Source organism: Odocoileus virginianus, chromosome 23 (genome assembly GCF_023699985.2).
Source record: "Odocoileus virginianus isolate 20LAN1187 ecotype Illinois chromosome 23, Ovbor_1.2, whole genome shotgun sequence".
NCBI classification, from domain to species: Eukaryota; Metazoa; Chordata; class Mammalia; order Artiodactyla; family Cervidae; genus Odocoileus; species Odocoileus virginianus.
Genome location: NC_069696.1, coordinates 49,259,522 through 49,274,531, shown reverse-complemented (window position 1 = coordinate 49,274,531; position 15,010 = coordinate 49,259,522). Strand labels below are relative to the sequence as shown.

The 15,010-nt window shown below is 41.1% G+C and overlaps 1 protein-coding gene across 2 annotated transcripts in view; it reads left to right on the top strand.

Moving 5' to 3' along the window:
* Nucleotides 1-3,566: 3,566 nt before the first annotated feature.
* NR1H4 (nuclear receptor subfamily 1 group H member 4) overlaps nucleotides 3,567-15,010 on the top strand; it is a 77,147-nt gene continuing 65,703 nt past the window's right edge. For both annotated transcript variants that reach the window (XM_070454092.1, XM_070454091.1), the window contains exon 1: nucleotides 3,567-3,778. The gene's annotated coding sequence lies outside the window, so the exon portion shown is untranslated. The remainder of the gene's footprint in view (nucleotides 3,779-15,010) is intronic.

The following is a 15,010-nucleotide window of genomic DNA, read 5'->3' as shown; positions in this document are numbered from 1 at the left end:
CGCATGCCTGGACTAGAACTGAAGGATCAAGGGTGAAAGGTACTGAGAAGGATAAAAGGGAGCATTTCAGGATAAGGAGAGGTTCTGAGGCACGAGTGAGCTTGGAGAACCCCATTAAGTAAAGAGAACATCAGTGTTTTTCAACTGAGAGTGCGGAGGAACTGTGAAGAAATAGGGGTAGTATAGGTGGGGGCAGTGGTGTGCTGGGAAGTGTTTAACAACCAGCTCTCAGGGCAGGGGGTACACACACACATACACATATACTCCCAGGTACATATACACTCTCAAGTTTATTTAACTTTTTTCTGATATAACAGATGTCTAATATGTTTTTACAAATAATAATAAAATATACAATTTATATATGTATATATAAATATATAATTGTACAAATATATACAATTTATATATACAACTGCATATATGTATATATACAGTTCCAGGTAGTCAGCTGATTCTCACAGAATCCTTTCAGCCTTCACCTTCCACAGCTGATGAAGAGAATGGAGTCGTGACAAGAATGAAGTCACCCAAGAATTGGTCTGGGAGTCATGCAGAGGCCCCTTGGGCAGCCCAGAGTGGCAGAGTCCACTGTGTGTCATGGGAAAGACTCTTCAAACTGGCCGGGGAGTGTTTACCAAGGCTAGGTTTTCCCTCTTCCTGGTAATAAAGGGTAGGCGTGGTGTGCTTCAAGACAGAAGAAGCCCATGGGGCAGGGAGTCTGAGCCTGTAGGACCTACAGATGCTACTTAATTATTAAATACAGCTTTCCTAATAGATTTGAGTGTAGGCCTTCCACCAAGTTTTTTCCGTAGTTTGCTATGATCCACACAGTTAAAGGTTTTGGTGTAGTCAACAAAGCAGAAGTAGATGTTTTTTCTGGAACTCTCTTGCTTTTTTGATGATCCAGTGGATGTTGGCAATTTGTCCTCTGGTTCCTCTGCCTTTTCTAAATCCAGCTTGAACATCGGGAAGTTCACAGTTCATGTACTGTTGAATCCTGACTTGGAGAATTTTGAGCATTACTTTACTAGCATGTGAGATGAGTGTAATTATGCAGTAGTTTGAAGCCTTTCTTTGGGGTTGAAATGAAAACTGACCTTTTCCTGTCCTGTGGCCACTGCTCAGTTTTCCAAATTTGCTGATATATTGAGTGCAACACTTTCACAGCATCATCTCATAGGATTTTAAATAGCTCAACTGAATTCCATCACCTCCACTAGCTTTGTTTGTAGTGATGCTTCCTAAGGGCCCCTTGACTTCTCATTCCAGGATGTCTGGCTCTAGGTGAGTGATCACACCATTGTGGTTATCTGGGTCATGAAGATCCTTTTTGTACAGATCTTCTGTGTATTGTTGCCACCTCTTCTTACTATCTTCTGCTTCTGTTAGGTCCAATCCATTTATGTCCTTCATTGTACCCATCTTTGCATGAAACATTCTCTTAGTATCTCTAATTTTCTTAAAAAGATCTCTAGTCTTTCCAATTCTATTGTTTTCCTCTATTTCTTTGCATTGATCACTGAGGAAGGCTTTCTTATCTCTCTTCGCTGTTCTTTGGAACTCTGCATTCAAATGGGTATATCTTTCCTTTTCTCCTTTGCTTTTTGCTTCTCTTCTTTTCTCAGCTATTTGTAAGGCCTCCTCAGACAACCATTCTGCCTTTTTGCATTTCTTTTTGTTGCAGATGGTCTTGATCACTGCTTCCTATACAATGTCACAATCCTCTGTCCACAGTTCTTTAGGCATTCTGTCTATTAGATCTAATCCCTTGAATCTATTTGTCACTTCCACTGTATAATCAAACTGTGGAAAATTCTGAAGAGATGGAAATAACAAACCACCTGACTTGCCTCCTGAGAAATCTTTATGCAGGACAAGAAGCAACAGTTAGAACTGGACATGGAACAACATACTGGTTCCAAATTGGGAAAGGAGTACATCAAGGCTGTATATTGTCACCCTGCTTATTTAAGTTATATGCAGAGTACATCATGTGAAACGCCAGACTGGATGAAGCAGAAGTTGGAATCAAGATTTCCAGGAGAAATATCAATAACTTCAGATATGCAACTGACACCACCCTAATGGCAGAAAGTGAAGGAAAACTAAAGAACCTCTTGACAAAGCTGAAAGAGGAGAGGGAAAAAAGTTGGCATAAAACTCAATATTCAGAAAATGAAGATCATGGCATCTGGTCCCATCACTTCTGGCAAATAGATGGGGAAACAATGGAAACAGTGAGAAACTTTATTCTTTGGGGCTCCAAAATCACTGCAGATGGTGACTACAGCCATGAAATTAAAAGATGCTTGCTCCTTGGAAGAAAAACTATGACCAACCTAGACAGCATATTAAAAAGCAGAGACATTGCTTTGCCAACAAAGGTCCATCTAGTCAAGGCTATGGTTTTCCCAGTAGTCATGTATGGATGTGAGAGTTGGACTATAAAGAAAGCTGAGCACTGAAGAATTGATGCTTTTGAACTGTGGTGTTGGAGAAGACTCTTGAGAGTCCCTTGGACTGCATGGAGATCAAATCAGTCAGTCCTAAAGGAAATCAACCCTGAATATTCATTGGAAAGACTGATGCTGAAGTTGAAGCTCCAATACTTTGGCTGTCTGATGTGAAGAGCCAACTCATTAGAGAAGATTGATCCTGGGAAAGATTGAAGGCAGGAGAAGGGGATGACAGAGGACAAGATGGTTGGATGGCATCACCAACTCAGTGATATGAGTTTGAGTAAGCTCTGGGAGATGGTGAAAGACAGGGAAACCTGGCATGCTGCAGTTCATGGGGTCGCAAAGAGTTGGACATGACTGAGCAACTGAATTACAACAACAAAATGTATTGGGTGTTTCCTCTCTGTCGGGCACTTTTATAAACATTTTATGCATTTTAAACTGTGCATGTAACTCTCCCCACCACACATAGGACAGTTACTCCATCCTCATCTTATAGACAAGGAGACGAAGACTCAGAAATGCTGAGTGTCTTTCCTGAGGTTGTGGCAGATGAGTAGGTATCCCACCAGAGCCCCACACTTTATGTTGCTGTGCTATTCAGACACCAGAAGAGAAGAGTGAGAGGCCAAGCAACATTGTTCTTCAGAAGGGAAGTGGTGGTAGGCCTGAATCAGCAGAGGGGCACAGTGGGTTGGAAATAGGAGACATTAGAAAGATGAAGTCTGCATTAATCTGTTACTGCTTGATATAGAAAGCCCAGGAGAGGGAGAGTCGAAAAGGTTCCGAGTTGCTAAATTCGGTCCCTTGTAGGTGGTGGAGCTATTGAAAGCAGTTGGAGAGAGAGAGGGAAGATGACAATTCAGTTTTAGATGAAGTGTGCAGAAATCGGGGTACCTGGGACCCTTAAAACTCAGCCTGCGGAGAAGCGTTTTCAAGGCTTCAGGGCACGCCTCCGCTTTGTTACAGTCCCTGTCCAGGGGCTTTGGGAGTTCGTCCTGGGAATCTCGAGCATGTCCCAAGGTTCCTTTCTCTGTTTATATCATTTAGCAGGGAAAGGACTGTTAATGACTAATCTCTGTCCATGAGGCACAGAGCCAAGGCAGAGATGCTGCTGCTAGGCGGGAAGGCCGCCGTGACTGGCCCCGGCTCCTGCTGGAACTCCCTCCTCCTCAGCCCACTGTCTCCTGGACTCGCCCCAATGCAAAACTGGATCCTGAGCATTTGTAGCAAAACCACTGCGTTTTGGAGAGGAAGACTGGACTCAGAATCTTCCCAGGGCTTTGAAAGTTCACCTCCAGCCTAAGACAATCTCAGTGAGTACCTAATTCCTCTGGGAGTGGGGTAGCCATCCCAAGACAGCAGAGGGGACATTGTCATTGAAAGTTTCTCTTTAGCATCAGGAAGTTTGGTCGATGAATGAATTCTCAGTTGGTAGAATTTGATGCAAGATCCTGATGGTTTTTAAAAAAGTTAAAAAAAAAAAAATTCTTCAAAACAAAGAATCAGAAGTCAATGGGTAGTACTCTACTGAAAAGTAAATTGCTTTTCTTACTGAAAAATTATTTTGGAATATCTTTTCAACATTTTGATCACCCAGGAGAATCACTGGAAACTGTAAATTTCAGAAGTGTCTCTCTTCTGATTCCGTAGGCAATCTCATCTGTATAATGTGCTGTGATTTATCAAATCCTAATGCAAGTTGGGGAATATTACTAATGTCAGAAGACTTCAGATCTAGGATTTGAATGACATTTAAGCTATGCTCGATTGAAAGTTTTTCCTAGGAGAAGAGTAGGTTTCAAAAGCTTTCTCTTTGGAGTCCTACTGCAAACTTTTCTATTGGTTTCCATTTCTCATATTAGTATCAGATGGAAATATTAAAATAACATGGAAAATGTTAGGAAGAACTTAATTACTAAAATTCTCCAAGGTCTGAATCTGCAGATAAAGCATCTCCTGCTCTACATGCTGCCTTAGTGAATTAGGAAACTGTGAGTGAAGCCTGGGTCATATTTCTCTCAACTGAGTTTTTATTTAGAAGGGAGGGGCTGGGGAAAGGGATGCAAATGACTCATGTTGGATCCTTGGTCTGAGAAATTCACCTGAGCTTTAAAGAAATCTGATGATGTCACTGATGCTGCCTTAGAACCACGTCAGCAGTATCAACAAGGGGAATAGAGACAGCCAACGCCAGGATTTTAGTGTGTTTTGTAAAATGATAGACACCGTTGTCTCTGAGTCTCCCACCCTCCAAATTGTGGACTGTGCCATTTGCACCGTGGACTTTTCTGTTTGGCTGAGAATGTTGCAATATGGCTGATGCAACTCGAGTTAGCTGATAAAATACTGGCCAGGGATGATATTTTTTCCTGAGACCCTTCATCAGGATTTGCAGCATTGTTTTCCACCACACACCTCTGCCCTCTCCCCGCCAGCTGGAGAAGCAAAGTAATGTAATTCCTGTCCTTCCTTTTATTTCCACACCTCCAAAATCTGGCCACATGGTGGTGGAACACCCAGTCGTTGTGTTTGGAAGGAAAAGAAAAGAACTGTGTATGCAAGAGCATGTACCAACATGTCAGAGACTTTGTCTAAATTGCCTGTTTCCTTCTTACAATAACCCTGAATGGAAGTTCTTATACTCATTTTTACCGATGAGAAAACTGAGGCTCAAAGGGAACAAGTAACCTGCCTGCAATCACACAGTTAGGAAGTAACAGGACCTGAATATGAGGACTTTTTTTAACTCAAAAGTTCTCTTCTTGCTACCTCGGTATTGCTGGAGGTTGGGAGAATTTGAAATCTGGAATGATGGGAGGAGAGCAGGCGGACCAGACCACAAATGCTTCAGGTTGACAGGGGTGATTTGTTAAGTCCTAGCACAATTGTGCGGAGAAGGCAATGGCACCCCACTCCAGTACTCTTGCCTGGAAAATCCCATGGACGGAGGAGCCTGGTGGGCTGTGGTCCATGGGGTCGCTAAGAGTCGGACACGACTGAGTGACTTCACTTTCACTTTTCCCTTTCATGCATTGGAGAAGGAAATGGCAACCCACTCCAGTGTTCTTGCCTGGAGAATCCCAGGGGCGGGGGAGCCTGGTGGGCTGCTGTCTATGGGGTCGCACAGAGTTGGACACGACTAAAGCAACTTAGCAGCAGCAGCAGCAGCACAATTGTGAAGATTCCCAGAACTTCTTAGGGCATTTTCTAATAACTACACTCAAGCAGGGCAAGTGGAAAGTTATTAGCACTACTTGCTTTAACCCAAAGGTCAGTCTAGGAGAGCTGACTGGACACCTCAGTTATTGTCATCTTAATTAAAGATTCGGTGAGCCTTCCCTGGTGTTGTGATCAGGGACTTTCAAAAGGCGCTCAGAACTGCTGTGTTTCACAGAAACCTCAGGTTATGAACACCAGGAGGATACGTATCACCTAGTGATAGGTTTTCAGAGACTTGCATTGTCATTACGTGGGTGGATAAAGGAAAGAATGAAGGTTCATGTTCTTTTCTTGATAGGGAGGGGTTTTCCTTCATTTTGCTCAGTCTCATTTTTCTCTTAAATCTTAGCAACATACATCACGAAGGGGCTAAGAGAAACAGGGACAGTTTTTTCCTCCCAGGTATCTCTTGTTGCCGTGATGTTTTCTACCAGTGGAAATGTACGAGGCGTCACTCTATGCATCCTCAGTCACCCAGCTGCAGGGGAAGCAGAAGTCATCAGTACCTAAAAACATCCACCCTCCTCTCTTCTGCTGCCTCCCTGTTCTTTCATCCCAGTCTGCAGTCCCCTGGACCCCTTGCCCTCCACAATGAGTTCTTTTCTCCTTTAGTTTGCCCCTTTCCACTCTAGGCAATAAAGGAACGTCTGCTCTTCTTCTTCTCTTCTTTGTAAACTTGTTTCAGTTCAATGCCAATATAATACAGCTTGATTGCCAATGGAAGTATTGTATAAGAAAGAAAGTATTACAGAGGAAAAATATGTTTTTTCCTTGTTAGGTCTAAGAATGACAACAGAGTTCTAGTGACCAAAATCAATAGGTGTGACTATAAAATAAATTTTTATTAATTTTAATTTTTCTGGATAAAAGTCCAAATAAAGCTTTGATATTTCAGTTCCCATTTTAAATAGAAGCAGTGCTACAGTGAACATTCTTGTGTATCTGTGCAAAGCTTTATCCAGGGAAGATACCTAAGAATTAGAATTGTACTTTTATTTTTCAAAATATACTGCTAAAGTGTCCTCCAAAAAGATGTAACAACTATGCCCCCACTAGCAGTGTGTGAGAAGGTGTATTTCCACACATCTTCTTCAATTTTTAATATTATCAGACAAAAAAGCATTGATAATTCAGTAGGTGGAAATAGTATCTAGTTGTATTAATTTGCATTTTTCTAATTAATAACTAGCTTCAGATGTTTTTGTATGTTCATCAACTACTTGTATTTCCCTTTTGGTGAATTTCCTCTTTGTATCCTTTGCCAGTTTCTTCCTTGAGTTGTTTATCTTTTCTGTTTTTATTTACAGGAGTTATTAATATGTTGTTTATACTAATTTTTGGCTGTTATTTATGTGGTAAACACTTTCTCCCAGTTTATTTCATATATTTAGCTTTGTTTATGGTGTCTTGATTTTAATGTAGTCAAATTGATTCTTTTCTTATTTGTTTCTTATTCAGTCTTTTTTCAATGCCCTAAATTCATAAAGATCACAAATGTGTTTTTCTATATTTTGTCCCAATAATGTTTATCATTTAAAAAGTCTTTAGTCCACCTGAGACTTAAAATGATACAAGATAGGACTTTTAAATTTTTTACCCCAAAGGAATCATCATTTTTCTTGATACTGGGTCTTGAATAGGCCACCGTGCTCCAGTGGTTTGAGCTGAGTCCACTCACTACAGCATGGACGACAATGTATGGCTGCTTAGAAGACAGCCTGCTGTTTTCCTGCTATGGCCATCCCCTCTGCATGCCTTCTGCTTAGTTTAGTGCCTACTTCTTAGAGATTAAATTCACGAACCAGCCCCCCACCCTCAAAAAGACTTTCCTTCTCTCCTAGTCACATCCATGCTTCACACGCATCAGTAAGACTCCCATTTAGAATAACTTTGAACTCCTTATCGTAGTCAACAGGCCATAGAGAGGTGGTTACTCTCAGACCTCATCTCCTGCACTGCCTCTCTGCTTACTCATCTCCAGCCTCACTGGGCTTTTGTTGTTCCTCCAGCACCCCAAGCCAAGGTCCTAGCACTTGCTGACCACTCTACCTGGACTTATTTCCCCCTTTTTCGGCTTACTTCTTCTTCTCCTCCACGTATCAGTTCAATGTCCTCTCTCTAGAGAGCTCTTCTAGGATCACCCTCTCTAAAATAGTGGCTAGTTACCAGATGGTGCTAGTGGTAAAGAACCCGCCTGCCAGTGCAGGAGATGTGAGAGATGCAGGTTCGATCCCTGAGATGTGGAAGATTCCCTGGAGGAGGGCATGGCAACCATTCCAGGATTCTTGCCTGGAGAATCCCATGGACAGAGGAACCTGGCGGCCTACAGCCCATGGGGTCACAAAGAGTCAGACACGACTGAGTGACTTAGCATGCACACACGCACATCACTTTATCCCTTATCTTCTTTATCTTCTTGTTATCATCATTCAAGACCTTACTACTTGTTTACTTGCAAATTATCAGGATTTTTTTTTTTAATTCTGTCTCATCCATCATTCTATTTCCAAGACCCAGATCAAAGCCTGGTACATGGTGAACAATTAATGAATGCTGAATGAGTGAAGCCTTTGCTTGTGCTCCTGAAGGGACTTGTGCTTACCTCTACTATAGCAATCCCCATACCGTTTTAATTGGGTTGTTGTCCTTATTTGACTTTTCCACTAAGTCTCTTGAAGGATCATGATTTTTTTTTTTTTTTTTTGCCTGTATCTGTTCAATGCCTGACACAGAATCAATACGTGTATATTGAATGAATAAATATATGAGTGAATGAATTCTCCTGACATTGATATTGGAAGTGGACATTGAAATGCCACTTTAAAAGAGAAAATGTAGTATTTTTAAGCAAGGGCTCTCTTTTTTAGATCCAGTAAAACAAAAGACAACATGCCATACTGTTCATTTTGGGAGATTGTATCAGTTATCTAATACTATGTAACAAGCTACTGCACAACTTAATGGCTTAAAAAGATAATAACTTACCATTTCTTGTAATTCTGTGAGCTGACTAGGTGGCTGTTTGCTGGTTTTTCCTGAGCTCAATCAGGTAACATATCAACTGGAGGGTCAACTAGGTCTCATTCTCATGACCCGGGCCTTGATGCTGGCTGTTGACTGGGGTAATTGAAATGAACCAGAGTCTTTGTCGTGGAGTATTTCATTCTTGGCTTCTTCATGGCATGGGGTCTCAGGACAACATCCCAAGAGGATGAAAGTGGAAGTAACAAGGTTCTCTTGAGGTTTACCTTCAGAAGTACAACAATTCTGTGGGTTAAAGCAAGTCATCAAAACAGCTCTTTCAAGGGTGGGGCTTTACTTATTTCTAAGAAGAATTGCAGAGTTAGCTTTTGGTTTAGGATAACATTGCTCTCATTAAACCTATTTGCTAAAACACTTTGTGGATTTCTTATTCGTCTTTTTGGGACTTGCTCCATGCCTGAAAACTTACCTCCATAATTTTTTGAGACAAACTTCTTTCTACTTTGGACACATCAAGTGTTGTGGGATAATGCCCTGGAATTCTTAGAAGCTCTTTTACCTGGGTGTGAGGGTCTCCTAGGCACCTCCTTATGTTTTTTGAGCTCTCAGCAAAGGATCTTATAGCCACATCCATGATTTGATATTTACTGTGGAATCATTTATTTTGAGACCCTTATGTCATATGGAAGAACAAAAGTATACAATAGTCTTGTTTATCAACCCAGCACATCCTGGACCTCCCACGTGCTAAGTTGCTTCAGTTGTGTTTGACTCTGTGTGACCCTATGGACTATAGCCTGCTAGGCTCCTCTTTCCATGAGATTCTTCAGGCCAGAATACTGGCATGGATAGCCATGCCCTCCTTCAGGGGATCTTCCCGACCCAAGGATCGAACCTGGGTCTCCTACATTGGCAGGCAGATTCTTTACCACTGAGCCACCAGGGAAGCCCAAAATGCTGTACTATGCTGTCACTTCAAATCCTGCTTAAAACAAATAGCTCCTTCCTAATTCCTCTCTGTCTTCATGTACCTATCATTCACAGCTAAAAACCCCACTTGACACATTCACCTTACTATTTGGAGTTCCCCTGAATCCCAAAGGGAGCCACAGAGGTACTTGGAGGTCAGTGGAGAAAAGGCTCTGCCACTCCTGAAACAGAAACAAACAAAAACCCACAGGTTCATTAGGAAACTGTGTATCTTCCAAGTTGAACAGTTTTGCCCCTCTGTGTGTGTGTGTGGGGGGGGGGGGGGGGGAGGGGGGGTGGGGGGGGGTGGAAAGACTGCAAAATATGACCTACTCATTTTTCAGCTTCCTATAGTAAGTTCCTCCCCACCCTTCCAGTTTCTGCATGTACTCACTGCCCTCCCAGGCTCTGTCCACCTCCCAATCCCAAAGCCAAAGCCATTTGTTTTAGCCTTTTTTTTTTTTTTTTTAAATCATCCCCCTTCTAAGTACAGGTTTCTGTAGCAGTTATTTATTTCTTTGTAACAACTACCCCCAAGTTTAATGACTTAATTCCCATATTTCTGTGAGTCAGAGGAGCAGTTCCTCTGGTAGTTTTGCCTGGGCTCACTCAAGTGATTCTTTCGGATGGACGATCTGATGAAACAGAAAGTCCAAGATGGCCTCACACAGGTCTGGGGTCCTGGTGTGACTGTCAAATGTGACAGTTTGGATAGCTGAGTGCTCTCTCCCTTAGGTTTTGTATCTGGGGCATCTACAAATAATGTGACTGTTTCCCGGCAGGATTCTTAGACTGAGGGGACAGGACCTGCAGTGCCATTTAAGGGCAATCTCAGAAGTCTCACAGTATCACTTCCGCCGTTCTACTGATCAAGGAAGTTACCAGACCAGTTCAGGTTCAAGCACTGCGGAAATAGCCTTCACCTATTGATCTGTAGTGGCAAACCCTCATTGCAAAAGGGCATTTGGAATGGGAGAGGCCGTGGTGGCCACTTTTAGAAATAACAAATGATTTATATAAATAATAGGTGGGATGAGGTGGGAAGTGGGAGGAAGGTTCAAGAGAGAGGGGCCATACATATACCTATGGCTGATTCACATTGAAATATGGCAGGCAGAAACCAATATAGTATTGTAAAGCAATTATCCTCTAATTACACATAAATTGATTTAAAAAGTAATAGTCATAAAATTTCAGAAGATCCTATGAATTATTTGAAAAGAAGATAACAAGTCAGTCTTGACCATTTTGACTATAGCAGATAATGGGGAGAAACTTCCCCGACTATTAAGAATGAATGTTAAGTAGAACAAAAACTATTCCTGGTAGCTCTCAAGGAAGAGAAATTAACAAAGGGAGCTTTGGGAGGATTATTAAAACTATTTCCTGGGATGGTCAGTCCATGTATAAAATGTAGGGGATCACTGCTTAAGAGATTTCCAACAAGAACAGATTTTCGCTTCACTAGTTAGGACTCCATTGTGGGGAAGCAGCCTTAGTTGTCAGGTTTTTTTGTGTGACTAAAAAAAAGTGCTTCTTCAGCTCTTGCCTGTGTTTTTATCCTACACCTGCATTTGCTGTTGATTCTGTGGCTGGAATAAGACTGATTCTAAAAATGGTTATCTGATGAGATATATTATTTATTTATTGTTTATGTGTTTAGCTCACTTATTCATTTGTTCATCAGTCAACAAATAATTAATTGTGTATCTAACGTGTACTTGGCCTCAGGCTGTGACTGGAGATCCAGGGTGAGCACTCCTAGAGCTGATGGTCCAGTAGGGATGTGTGCGTGCATGCGTGTTAAGTTGCGTAAGTCGTGTCTGACTCTTTGCAACCCTATGGACAGTAGCCTGCCAAGCTCCTCTGTCCATGGGATTCCCCAGGCAAGAATACCGGAGTGGGTTGCCATGCCCTCCTCCAGGAAGAGGATCTTCCCTACCCAGGGATCAAACCCAAATCTCTTCCAGCTCCTGCATTGGTAGGCAGGTTCTTTACCGCTAGTACCACCTGGGAAGCCCCCAGTGGGGTGACCGACAACCAAATCACCACAAAAACAAAGGGAGAATTACAACTTGACGCATACTCCAAGAGGTGCCCAGTGCTATGATAGCTTGCTGGAGATCGGCCCTGGTCGAGGTTGAAAAGGAGGCCTAGAACTAGAATAAGATGAATGAGATACCTAGGGTGCAAAATGCAAAGAGTCCTGGCTCTCAAGTTCATGGCCCTGGGGGCCTTTGTTCCAAGTGCTTCTTTTGCAGTTAGTTGAAAATAAAGGTTAGCCACTCTTTGAGCCCTGTTGCATAAACTCCAAAGCACAGAAGCTCAAAAGTAGACGTCTGGTTAACTCAAAGATATTTTTACTGTACAACGCCTGAAGGAAGTGTACCTTTACATGGTGACTTTATTTTATATTATTTAAGAAAGTATTTATTTTTTGTTTGTTTATCTATTTGACTGTGCTGAGTCTTAGTTGTGGCATGAAGGATCTTTAGTTGTGAGGTGCAACTCTTTGTTGCAGCTTGTGGGAACTAGTTCCCTGATCAAGGATTGAACCCAGGCCCTCTTAGCCACTGGATCACCAGGAAGTCCCTAAATGAAGACCTTAGAAACAGCAAAGAAGTTTGAAAGGAAGCAAAATAATATGACAGGCAAAATTTGTAAAGGCTCACTTAATTGTGCGTATAAACAGCTAGTGTTGAAATACTCTAGGCAGAACTGACCTTGCAGAAATGCCAGCTCACCCTCACTAAGCACTGGTGAGTAGTTAATGACAGTCTCAGTGGGAGAGTTGCATGAGAAAACATGAATTTAGAGTTAGGTGGTGCGTTTACACCCCACTCTGGTTCTTACTAGCGGCGTGACCTTGGAATGTTTGCTTAATCTCTCTGACACTCAGTTTTCTCATTTGTAAAGTGTATATATTATTACCTACTTGGTTTATTACAGATCAAATGAGATAGCATAGCATGAAAGCTGCCGCATAGTAAGTACTCATAAAATAGTAGATATTATTTTAATCTAGTTTCACAAAAGATGTAAAGGTTACTATGATAGCAATAAAGGTCATCCAGTTCTTACAGGGCACTACTCTCAGAATAATGTGATCACAATGGCCACACATTGTCCTTTAAATCTCAACTTCGGAAAGGATCTATTCTCTTTTCCGTTTTCTCCCCCATGAGAACTGTTTTTTGTTTGTTTGTTTGTTTGTTTTCTTTAAAACTTTTTATTTTGTATTGGAGCATAGTTGATTAACAATATTGTGAAAAACCTTTTTATTTTGTATTGGAGTATAGTTGATTAACAATGTTGTGATTATTTTAGTTGAACAGTAAAGGGACTCAAACCATACATCTACAAGTACCCATTCTGCCCTAAATGGAAAGGATCTGTTTTTCTAAATCTGTATTTTGGCCCTGGAAAGAATTACTTTGGTTTGATTACTTCTGGGAAAACCAAATCCCCTGTGAGATAAAACCTTTTCTTCTAGAACTCCTTTCTCTTTTCTCTTAGGAACATTCTTCCAGCCTTGGGCTGAATCCAGGACTTCTGCTGAGCATGAAATGATGATGGTTAGAAAAAGTTTATTTTTTATTGCCCTTTGTGAATGAACTACATAGATGTCCCCCAAAGTGTGTGCTTTACCACCAGCAACTGGGTTTATCTGAGAAAAATGTCACTGAGAAGGGTGACTTTGGGTGTGGAGAGTTCATGGGGAACCAGCCCAAGAAACTTTTTTTATCTTCATTTTCTGAGAGCTGAGATTCTTCTAAATCAGAGTCAAGGCTGTTTAATTGCAGCAGGGTCTTTCCAAGGTCTCTTCCAAATGGATTGTGCTAAATCAGAGAAGCTCCATCCACCATGAACTCCCTGTGACACACACTATCTAAACAAGTACAAACTGATAGCCAGAAAGTAGGAGTCCAAGCTACCAGTCACTCTGTGTCTTATCACTTTAAAAACAAATAGTGCTTACCACTTCTGAAATGATTCCTGGGTCCTTAAGTTAAGGCTTACATTACATCATAGTACAAACAAACATAAAGTAAAATAAACACTTTGTCCCTGCTTCCACCAGTACCCAAGTCTTAAACTTTGTATCATCAGCCTGCTTTCTCTTCTTCCCCCTCCTCTCTGTAAACTGTACTCAAGTCACTTCCTTTCCATCTTTACAGAAACCACCTTGCTTTGCACCTAATCATCTCACTTCCGGAATGAGAATTTCCTGAATTTTCCTTCTCCTTTCACTGCTTACCCTCCTGTCCCAGTTTCTCATAAGAGTAATCTTCTTGAATATAGATTTTATTGTGCCATTAAAATTTCCAGCAGCACCTCGTTGACCACAGTTAAAAGTCCCCAACATTTTATAGCTAGGAATTACTTCCTTCTCAAAGCCTCAAGAATATGTGTGTGTGTGTGTGTGTGTGTGTGTGTGTGTTTGTATGTTTAAGACTGTGTAAGAGAAAATCTCTGTTTGAGTTTACATATCTTTATAAATGAGGAAATTCTTCAGATATATAATTTCATTCATTCTTTTAAATTATGAAATATTTCCAACATGGACAACATTGATTAATATCATCAGCTTTCTTGTATTTAACCCCTAGCTTAAGGGGAGCATTAAAGATGCTTTGAAATTCCCTATGTAGCCACCCAGTCATCTGACCACGTCCTAAATGTGGATTCAACACTTCCAGGCTTGTCTCTACAGGTTAGTCAGGGATCATGAGCTTTTTCTATAAAGACCAGAGAGTGAATATTTTAGGCTTTGCAGACCACATGCAATTGTGTCGCAACTACTTAACTCTGCCACTGTGGTGTGAAAACAGCCATACAATATGTAAACAGAAAGGCATGTTTGGTTCTGGGCAAGCTAGAATTGGCCTGGGGTTCCTATTTGCTGACCCTCACATTAGGATATCAGGATTAATATGTAGCATTGTTTTGCTTATCTTTAAACTTACATACACTGTATCAAACCACGTGTATTACTCTGCAACCTGATTCTTTTCCTCAATATGAAGTTACTCAGTTTATCCAAATGAATACTTAGTCCATTCATTTAAATGCTTTATAGCACTTACAAATATACTTACAGCACTATGCATATGTTATTTCTTTATTGTACTCTTTCATTAATGGACATTTATTAATGTTTCCAGTGTTATTTATTTATTTATTTTTTTACTGTTGGAAACAATGCAGTCAAATTTTTGTGCCTGTCACTTTCTCTATGGACATTTATGAAAGATTACCTTATAATTTTATATCAGTTCTATTATTTAGATTTTTAAACATTCAGCTGAGGGTGTATAACAGGGCAGAGTGTTAAGTGCGTAGTTGCAGGTTATGGATGAAGCTATGAAAGGTCA